The following is an 11,499-nucleotide window of genomic DNA, read 5'->3' on the forward strand; positions in this document are numbered from 1 at the left end:
GACACAACGGGCCGAATGGCCTAATTCTGCTCCTGTGTCTTATACCTTCCTCAGAATAAATCCCAATGATCCAGGAATCTGAAACCCTACCCATGCCCCAATTCTTTATCCATGCATTAAATCTTCCAGATCATCCCATTCTTACCCTCACTGGCACATGGCACAGACAGCAATCCAGAGATTACTACCCTGGAGGTCCTGTTTTTCAGCTTTCTACCCAACTCAGTATATTCTCTCCTCAGGACCTCCTCCCTTTTCCTACCTATGTCATGGTTACCAATATATACCATGACTTTCAGCTGCTCGCTCTCCCCTGTTAGAATGCCGTGAACCCAGAAAGAGTCATCCCTTTCCCTGGCATCTGGAAGGCAACATACCATCTGGGTGCCAACTTCACGTCCAGAGAGTCTCCTGTCTGCTCCTCCCACTATGGAATCCTCTGTCATTACTGCATTCCCCTTCTTTCTCCTTTTCTTCTGAGCTACAACTTCTTCTGAACGGAAGAAGTATACAGTTAATGGTATGTCCTTAAAAGCATTGGGGTTCAGAGAGAACTTGAGGTCCAGGTCGATAAGCTCATTAAAAATGGATATGGAAGTGGATAAAGTTGTAAGGAAGGTGGGTGGCATGCCTACCTCATTGGTAGGTTGTTGAAAGTAAGAGTTAGGACGTCATACCGCTGCTCTACAAAATTTAGTTAGATTGCTCTTTAATATTAATTGCAATTCTCCTCCCCCATTTTCAGAAGATGTGGAGAGGGTGCGGAAGAGGTTAATCAGGATTAAAAGACATGAGCTGCACAACAAGGATTTAGAGGCCTGGGTTGCTCTCCAAGAACATTTGAGGCTAGTGGGAGAACTGAGAGTTTTTTTTTTATTTTAAGAGGTATGGATAGAGTAGAAAATCAGAATCCTTTCTCCAGGATAGAAATGTCAAGCACCAGAGCAGATGCATTTAAGGTTAGAGTTGGGGGTGGGTCAGGGTGATAGTTTAATGAGGGGCACTTTTTATGCAGAGAGTGGTTGGTGTCTGAAATAGGTCACCATTCCAATTAAGTTTAAGCGGCTTTTCAATAGACAATTGATTCTCCAGAGAATGCGTGGATGTGAATGACACACAGAAGGAGGATGTTTAGTATAAATTGACATCAAGAATGCCACAGTATCACGGGTATGAATGACCTGTTCAATACTGTACTGTTTGATGTTCTATGTTCTACAAACGTTTGTATATCGACCTTATACATTATTCATTTTCAGAATTATGCAGTTACAGTTGATGGCCAGTTGGTGGCACTGCACTACCTTTCAACTTCTTCACTCAACACGCACAATGTTCATTTGATCAAAGATCATTTGGTTGAACTATTGACAATAAGTCAAAGATGTTACCAACCATATTGCGGAACTTTTAATGAAGCTTTTGTATTGCATCAGTCTTGTGATGCGGGTCCTTCTACCGACAAAGTAAACTAAATATTCTTGAGTCATACAGAACTTCTCAAGACCCAATGCATCCCAAAGGGTTTTGAAGTCTTTACATTATTTTTAAAATATAGTCACTGCTATACTTTAAGCTGTTCAGCTGTCAAATAATGCTTACAAAAGCATTACAAAATTCCCATAATGATAATGCTATTCAATATTGGAAGAGAGATAAGAATTAGCTTGGAAACAGAAGGTAACTGTGGTTTGAGTATCTCAGAAACTGCTGATTTCCTGGGATTTTCATGCACAAGAGGCTCTAGAACTTACAAAGAGGAAAAAGGGGAAAAATGCCTTGTTAATGAGAGAGGTCAGAGGAGAATGGCCAGACTTGTTCAAGCCGCCAGGAAGGTGACAGTAACTCAAATAAGCATGCATTTCAACAGAGGTGTGCAGAAGAACACCTCTGAATGCACAACACATTGAACCGTGCAGTGAATGGGCTACATCAGCAGAAGATCACATCAGGTTCCATTCCCGTACCTAATAAAGCGGCCACTCAATTCATCGCAATATAAATGTCTCCACATTTCGTTTCACAGAAATATATCTCTGTAGTTAAACCCTAGTTAGATTCTGTCACATCTGTTGTGTTTGTGGTCAGATCATAATGATGGCTTGCAGACAAAATCCAGTGTGGTATTACAGAAGAAATCTGACCAATGATCAGGGATAAAGTATAATGCACACAATTCAATGGAATTACATAGCTGATAAAGGTCTTCAATCTGAGATATCTGCTCTGTTTCTCATGCAGTTTTGGGAGTAGTTAACATTGCCATAGACATGATGGATAGATCTTACTCCAATAAGAGATCTTTTAACTCCACTTAAGGGTGTTGATGAGGTTTGAACTTGGTTCTCATAAACCAGAACTGCTATCAGGTTTATTAGCATTGACATGATGTGAAATGTGCTGTTTGAAGGCAAGCAGTGCAGTGTAAGACATAAAAAGTTGCTATAAGTTCCACAAATTAAATAGTGCAACAGTGAGGTTGTGCCCATGGGTAAATGGACTGTTCAGAAATCTGATGGTGGAGGGGAAGAAGGGGTTCCCAAAATGTTGACTCTGTGTGTGCCAGATTTACAAACTTACAAACTTACTCTCCGCTCCACGTTGACAAATACAGCACTGTGCAGAAGTCTTAGACACCGTAGAGAAGAGAAAGGTGTCTCTCTCTCTCTCTCTCTCTCTCTCTCTCTCTCTCTCTCTCTCTCTCTCTCTCTCTCTCTCTCTCTCTTTCCCTCTCTCTCTCCCTCTCCCTCTCTCTCTCTCTTCTGGCTCCTGTCCCTCTTCCCTGAAGGTAGAAATGAGAAAAGAGTATGTTCTGAGTACTCATTCCAGGTATCTACCATACTGTGTAAAAAAAATCTTGTCCCATATATCTTTAAACATCCTCACCCACCACTTAACTACATGTCCTCAAGTATTAGTTGGTTCAGATTTGTGGGTTGGACACCCCTGGGCACATTCTTGTGAACCTGGGTAAATGTGCACATTATTTATAGCACCACTAATAGCATTATATTGTAGTATATTTAACTACAGTATGTGTTGTATATGCTCTTGATGTAAACTTGTACATTTATATATTTTTTTTAAAATTATTAAATTATTGCATTAATATTTTATGTGCTGTATGTAATATACAGTATGTGTCATATATGCTCTTGATATAAACTTATACATTAATATATTTTTTTAATTGTTAAATTATTGTGTGAATATTATTTTATGTGCTGTGTCTAATATGTATACTCTGTTATGCACCTTGGTCCTAGAGGAATGCTGTTTCGTTTAGCTGAATACAAGTGTATGCTTGAATGACAATAAACTTGAACTTGAACAATTGTCCAACTTGTAAGTAAGCTGTCAGTGTTGCATTTGCCAAGGTTTGTTCTGGAGTGCAGGGATCAAACCCTGTAGTCTATGCTGCTCTTGATACCCTTAACAGTGTCTTGAAAAAAATAATCAACTGGCTGATGATTGAGGGGAATCTTAACACAAATTAAGGCTGGAGTCAGACTGCATTTGGAATATAGTGAACAGTTTTGAACCCCTTTATCTAAGAAAATATGCGCTAGTGTTGGAGAGGGTCCAGAGGAGGTTTATGAGAGTGGACCTGGGAATGAAAGGGTTAATGTATGTGGAATGTTTGATGGCTCTTGGTCTGTGCTCACTGGAGTTTAGAAGAATGATGGGGAATCTCATTGAAACCTATTGAATATTGAAATGTCTGCATAGAGTGGATGTGGAGAAGATGTTTCCAGTGCTGGGTGGAGCTTAGACTGAGAGGGCACATTCTCAGTGTTCAAGGATATCTCTTTAGAACTGAGGTAAGGAGGAATTTCTTTCAGCCAGGTGGTGGTGGATCTGTGGAATTCATTATCACAGGCGGCTGTGGAAGCCAAGTCATTGAGTATATTTAATGCAGAGGTTGATAGGTCCTTAACTATTAAGGATGTCAAAGATAATGGGAGAAGGCAAGAGAATGGGACTGACAGGGCTAATACATCACCATTGACAGAATGGTGGAGCAGACTCGGCAAACTGAATGGCCATAAGTCTCATGGTCTTATGGCCTAAATCTGAAGTGGGTTATCCATACCACACTTCTGTCTGAATATTACTACAAAAGACGTTGCCCTACCTACAGCACTCACTGGCTGAGCTCTGCTGCTTTCTGGATGGAGACATTATGGCAACATTTCTTCCACCACCAGCTGCTTCGTTGGCTGTCATTATTCATGAGAAGCCGTGAATGATTATGATCATGACCTGCAGCCTTAACCTTGGGCACGAGAAAGGTGGCAAGTGAGGTTGCATCATGAATCTAAAACTTTTCTCAATCTTCCTGACCATAACATTGCACTTTATCTCCAGCAAGCTTTGTAGATGACAAACAACAACTAGGGTGGCACAGGTTCGGCGACCAACACCAAGCTATTGTTGATTTGTGTGCTGAAACAAAGGAAAGGAAGAGACCTCCACTCAGAAATGAAGTCCTCTACCAAGCTGCCTCAATGTACAAAATTAATCTCGGAAGATATTGACCACTTCCTCTATCTCAAAGCCATCTCTTGATCAAAACAGACACAGAACACAGAACATAGAACCTAATCAGTGGCCACTTTATTTTATATATCTGTACACCTGCTTGTTAATGTAAATATCTAATCAGTCAATCATGTGGCAGCAACTCAGTGCATAAAAACTTGCAGACATGGTCAGGAGGTTCAGTTGTTTTTCAGACCCAAATACCAGAATGGGGAAGAAATGCGATCTAAGTGATATTGACCATGGAATGGTTGCTGGTGTGTGTTTGAGCATCGCAGAAATTGCTGATATCCTGAGGTTTACATTCTCAGCCGTCTCTAGAGTTTACAGCGAAAGGTGTGAAAAAAACAAAACCATCCAGTGAGCGGCATTTCACTGGGTGAGAACACATTGTTAATGAGAGAGGTCTGCGGAGCATCGCCAAACTGTTCAAGCTGACAGAAAGATGACAAACACGTAAATAACCTAAATAGGTACAGAAGCCTGAAGGCGCACACTCAGTGATTCATGAACAGCTTCTTCTCCTCTGCTTTCTGATTTCTAAATGGACATTGAACCCATGAACACTACTTCACTACGTTTTGTATTTCTGTTATTGCACCACTTATTGAATTCAACTAATTTATATATATATATATATAGAAACATAGAAATCCTACAGTACAATAAAAGCCCTTCGGCCCACAATGCTGTGCCAAACATTTACTTACTTTAGAAATTACCTAGGGTTACTCATTCGCCTCTATTTTCCTAAGCTCCATGTACCTATCCAGGAATCTCTTAAAATACCGTACTGTATCCACCTCCACCACCGTCACCGGCAGCCTATTCCACGCATGCACCACTCTCTGTGTAAAAAACTTACCCCTGACATCTCCTCTGTATGTATTTCCAAGCACCTTAAAACTGTATCCTCTCATGTTAAACATTTCAGCCCACGGAAAAAGCTCATAATCTTATACACCTCTATTAGATCACCTCTCATCCTCTGTTGCTCCAAGGAGAAAAGGCCGAGTTCACTCAACCTATTCTCACAAGGCATGCTCCCTAATCCAGGCACCATCCTTGTAAATCTCCTCTGCACCCTTTCTATAGTTTCCACATCCTTCCTGTTGTGAGGTGACCAGAAATGAGAACAGTACTCCAAGTGAAGTCTAGCCAGGGTCCTATATGGCTGTAACATTACCTCTCGGCTCTTAAACTCAATCCCACGGTTGATGAAGGACAATGCACCAAATGCTTTCTTAACCACAGAGTCAACTTGCGCAGCAGCTTTGAGTGTCCTATGGACTCGGACCCCAAGGTCCTCCTGATCCTTCACACAGCCAAGAGAATTACCATTAATACTATATTCTGCCATCATATTTGACCTATCAAAATGAACCACTTCACACTTACCTGTGTTGAACTCCATCTGCCACTTCTCAGCCCAGATATGCATCCTATCGATGTCCCATTTTAAACTCTGACGGGCCTCCACACTATCCACAACATCCCCCACCTTTGTGTCAACAACAAATTTACTAACCCATCCCTCCACTTCCAGGTCATTTATAAAAATCATGAAGAGAAGGGGTCCCAGAACAGATCCCTGAGGCACACCACTGGTCACTGGCCTCCATGATGAATATGACCCATCTACAACTACACTTTGCCTTCTGTGGGCAAGCCAGTTCTGGATCCACAAAGCAATGTCCCCTTGGATCCCATGCCTCCTTACTTTCTCAATAAGCCTTGCATGAGGTACCTTATCAAATGTCTTGCTGAAATCCATATACACCACATCTACTGTTCTACCTTCATCAATGTGTTTAGTCACATCCTCAAAAAATTCAATCAGGCTCGTAAGGCACAACCTGCCCTTGACAAAGCCATGCTGACTATTCCTAATCATATTATATCTCTCCAAATGTTCATAAATCCTGCCTCTTCTTCTTCATCAGCTTGGGGTACATTTCATCCGGTCCCAGAGACTAATCCAACTTGATGCTTTCTAAAAGCTCCAGCACATCCTCTTTCTTAATGTCTATATCCTCAAGCTTTTCAATCCACTGTAGGTCATCCCTATAATCACCAAGTAGTGTAGTGAATACTGAAGCAAAGTATTCATTAAGTACCTCTGCTATCTCCTCTGGTTCCATACACACTTTTCCACTCTCACACTTGATTGGTCGCATTCTCTCACGTCTAATCCTCTTGCTCTTCACATACTTGTAGAATGTCTTGGGGTTTTCTCTAATCCTGCTCACCAAGGCCTTCTCATGGCCCCTTCTAGCTCTCCTAATTTCACTCTTAAGCTCCTCCCTGCTGGCCTTATAATCTTCTAGATCTCTATCATTATCATTACCATGATTAATTTATATACCATATATATTAGATTAGATTAGATTCAACTTTATTGTCATTGTGCCAAGTACAGATACAAAGCCAAATGAAATGCAGTTAGCATCTAACCAGAAATGCAAAGAAAAGTGTTATTTACAAAATAACTGTGAATAAAAAGTAAGTGCTACAGCACACAAATATAAAAGTACTGAGACAGTCGAATATGGGTGCAATACTGCTTAGCGCTGTGATGTGAGGTTCAGCAGGGTCACAGCCTCAGGGAAGAAGCTCTTCCTGTGCCTGCTGGTGTGGGAGCGGAGGGTCCTGTAGCGCCTACCAGATGGGAGGAGAGTAAAACGTCCATGGTTAGGGTGAGATGCACCCTTGAAAATGCTTTTCGCCCTGCCCAGGCAGCATTTATGGTAGATGTTCTCAATGGTGGGCAATTGGGTGTCGATAATCCTCTGGGCAGTTTTCACCACCCGCTGGAGTGCTTTACGATCTGATACGGGACAATTGCCATATCTCACTGAGATGCAGTTGGTGAGTATGCTCTCATTGGTACAGCGGTAAAAGTCCGTCAGTATCCTGGGACAGAGGTGAGCTTTCTTGATGCTCCACAGGAAATAAAGGCTCTGTTATGCCTCTTTGATCAGGATGGAGGAGTTCAGGGACCAGGTGAGATCATCAGAAATGTGGACACCAAGGAATTTGAAGCTTGACACACGCTCCACTACAGCTCTGTTGATGTAGATGGGGACATGAGTGTGGCTCCTAGCATGCCTGAAGTCCACAATAATCTACCTGGTTTATATATGATATTAAACTTGATTCTGATAGTCATGTGTTACAACACAGTGTGCCAAACCTTGAAATAGATGGCCTCCAGCAGCTAAAGAGCAAAAGACCATAAACATGTACTCATTGGCCACTTGATTAGGTACAGGAGCTACCTTATAAAGTGGACACTAGGTATAAAATATAGAGCACTACAGCTCTTTGGGTCACAATGTTGTGCTGTCCTTTCAGCCTATTCTAAAATCAACCCGACACTTCCTGCATAGCCCATAATATCATCTGTGTGCCTTGACATGACTGATGAAGTTCAAGACTGCTATGGTGCAAGAGCAACCTTTGAGAAGATGATTGACCTCAGACCAGATACGATACCAATGATTACTGATCTTGATCTGCCATACATTATTGAGGAGCAGGCTACTTACTTGGGACAGAGTAAAGATGCTGCTGCTAGTCCCCACACAGTTATCCGAGTTCACCAGAGGATAAGCCAAGCAAAATCCATTACCTTAATACTGGTGTAAGGTTATCGAACAAAATGTGACTTAGTCATTTTAGGAACTAGTTGACTCAGTCTCCTGTAGGGGCATGCCTTATTCTGATTGTTGAAAGTCACTTCTGTTGTGATTGATTAGTTTAGAAGCTGCAGCTGCTTTTCTCATGGTAGAGCAACATCAGTAATCATTCGTATTGCATCGGTGAGCTTGAGGCCCCGTCTTCTCCTTCAATACGTTGACCCACATATCCATTTTGGTAATCCCTGCTCACGGATGACTGGTTAAGCGAGTCAAAGCAGTTTACAGGGAGATCAGAACCCGGCCAAAAGGTGCTGTCTCAGCAGTGCAGGACTGTTTCAAAGGCTCGGGCGGGAGCACATTCAGGGAGATGGCTAACTAAGCAGAGCTGGGACTTTTCTCTTTGGAGCGTAGAAGGATGAGAGGGGACTTGATAGAGGTCTACAGGATTATGAGAGGCATAAATAGGGTGGATAGCCAGTACCTGTTTCCCAGGGCATGAATAGCAAACACCAGAGGGCATATGTACAAAGTTAAGAGAGGGAGGTTTAGGGGAGATATCAGGGGTAAGTTTTGTGTGTGCCTGGAACGACTTGCCAGGGATGGTGGTGGTGGCTAAGACATTTGGGGTATTTAACAGCCTCCTGGACAGGCATCTGGATGAAAATAGAGGGTTACGGGGTAGTGTGGGTTTAGTACTTTTTTTTAAGGAATATATGGGTCGGCACAACATCGAGGGCTGAAGAGCCTGTACTGTGCTGTAGTGTTCTAGTATTCTAGTGTATAACCATCACATCAACATTGATGAATACACAGATTCAGTGTCTGGCTATATAGGAAAATGCATTGAGGATGTTACTATGATTAAACACTACATTGTCAGGGACAAACCAGAAACCATGGTTGACTGCAGAGTTTAGGTATTGGGAGGCTGGCTTCAGATTAGGGCATAGGACACCTCTAAGGTCATCAAGAGTTGTGCTCTCACATGTCATCTGGAAGGCAAAGTAAGAGTACTCTCTGAAAATTCACAATGCCTCTATACACGATTTGACGTAATAAATAATGTGACATCAAGGAAAGCTCCCCCTCCCCCGAGGAAAAGACACCCCGCCTAACCGCAGCTGAGGTGAGAAGGATTCTAACCAGGGTAAACCCACGCAAAGCTGATTACCTGATTAGGTAATGAGGGATTGTGTGACCCAGCTAGCAGAGATCGTAACAGACAACTTTAATATCTCTTTGCAACAGTCCGCTGTCCCTGCAGGCTTCAAGACAGCTTCTGTCATTGTGGTGCCCAAGAAAGTGATAGTAACTGGCCTAAACAATTGCTGTTCAACCACATTGATCATGAAGCTGGTAATGAATTGTATAAAATCCCAGCATCCAGCTACATTGGACCCTTTCCATTTTGACCATCACTCAAACCAGTGTACTGACGATGCCATAGCCTCAGCCCTCCATTTTGTCTTGTCCTTCCCAGAGAATGATGCCTCATATGCCGGCTTGTTGTTCATCAACTTCAGCTCAGCATTAAACATGATCACCCCTCAGTGGCTGGTGGAAAACTGTCCTCGCTGGAACCCAACACCCCCTTCTGTAACTGGACTTCTTAACAGAAGGACGCAAGGGGGTCCAAGTTAGCAGCAACATCTCAAGCTCCATCACCAACACCCCCCCCCCCCCGCGCACCCCACCCCGGAGTCTCTACGGTCAGCCCGCTGCTGTTCACACGGCTGACTCATGACTCCACTATCAGATCCAGTCCAAACCACATCATCAAGCTCACTGTTGATATGACAGTGGTTGGCCTCATCAGGAACAACATTAAATCAGCATACAGACAGGAAGCAGACTGATGGGTCCAGTGGTGTGAGAACAACATCCTGTGTCTCAATAGTGGACAAGACTAAAGAGAGGATTGCGGACTGTAGGAAGACACAGGTTTTCTAAAGTTCAAGATTATAAAGTCCAGGTTCAAGACAGTGCCAATGAATCCTGGTAGCATTCTGTGAGCTTCTACATGTACTTCTTCTGAATTACTCCCACTGCAATCTGCAGTGTGTAATTCCCCTTTGAGCCACATACTGAACCAATTTACTGAAGCACAGATTTCATGACCTTCTGAATGACTCAGTGGACCCAAGCAAGCAGGTGCAGCTTCTTTAAGTGGACGAAGGCTCATTGCCACGACTATTTTGAGGAAGGAGGAGTGGACTCCAAGCCAGGCTGAAACACGGAAAAATTAAATCCCCTCTACCCAGCATCTTGTTAGCCAATATGCAGTTGCTGGAGTACAAGACTGAGGACCTGAGTGCAAGATTGCTCTGTTGGAGGGAAATGAGAAATTGTTTGCGCTTTGTGTTTTACTGAGACAAGGCTTACTCCCAGCTCTGTGTACGTATTCTTTGATCCACAGCATCTGCAGTTGTATTTTTGTGTACCAAATTTGGCTACCTGGTAAATTTGGCTATCTTAGTTCACAGAATGGACTAAGCAGCTGAATAGGAAAAGGCAAAAGTTGGGTGTGCGTATTTCAGGTGGTGCTCCGATGTGGCGGTCTTGTCATACTCAAGTTTTCCGTGACCTGGAACACCTAACAAGCAAGTGCCAATTGTTCTATTTACCAGGAGGGTTCTCCACCGTAAACCTGACTGCAGTTTACTTACCACCATCGGCCGATTGTAATCATGCACTTGGGATACTGCGCGCTGCTGTCACCGTACAAGAAATGGTCCACTCCAACGCATTTCAAATCATAGCCTTCAACCAGGCTTGTTTGAAGAAATCTCAGCTGAATTACCATCAGTATGTAAACTGTAGCACCAGAGGTCCCAACATACTAGAACACCACTACACTAAGATTAGGAATGCCTACAATTCCATGCCCAGACCATATTTCAGGAAATCCGATCACTTAGCTGACCTCCTTCTACCTGCAAACAGGAAGAGGCTGAAAAGCAAAGCTCCAGAGATTAGGACAATTAGGAGGTGGTTGTGGGAGGCAGAAGAGCTACTATGGGATTGCTTCAAGTCAGTGGATTGAGTCACGTTCAAGGACGCAAATAGTTTTGAATGAATGCACCATGATTATCACCGACTTTATACAGTCTGTAACAAACAGTCGTAGATGAGTGTGTTCCCACAGATAAATTTGGAGTCCTTCCTAACTGGAAGTCTTGGGTGAACAAGGAGATCTGCAATCTGCTAAAGGCCAAATCAGAGGAATTCAGGTCTGGCGACTAAGTCTGACACAAAGGGTCCAGGTATAATGTCCGGAAAGCCATCTCATTGATGAAGTGCCAATTCTAGACTAAAC

Source organism: Hemitrygon akajei, chromosome 4, assembly GCF_048418815.1.
Source record: "Hemitrygon akajei chromosome 4, sHemAka1.3, whole genome shotgun sequence".
Classification (NCBI taxonomy): Eukaryota; Metazoa; Chordata; class Chondrichthyes; order Myliobatiformes; family Dasyatidae; genus Hemitrygon; species Hemitrygon akajei.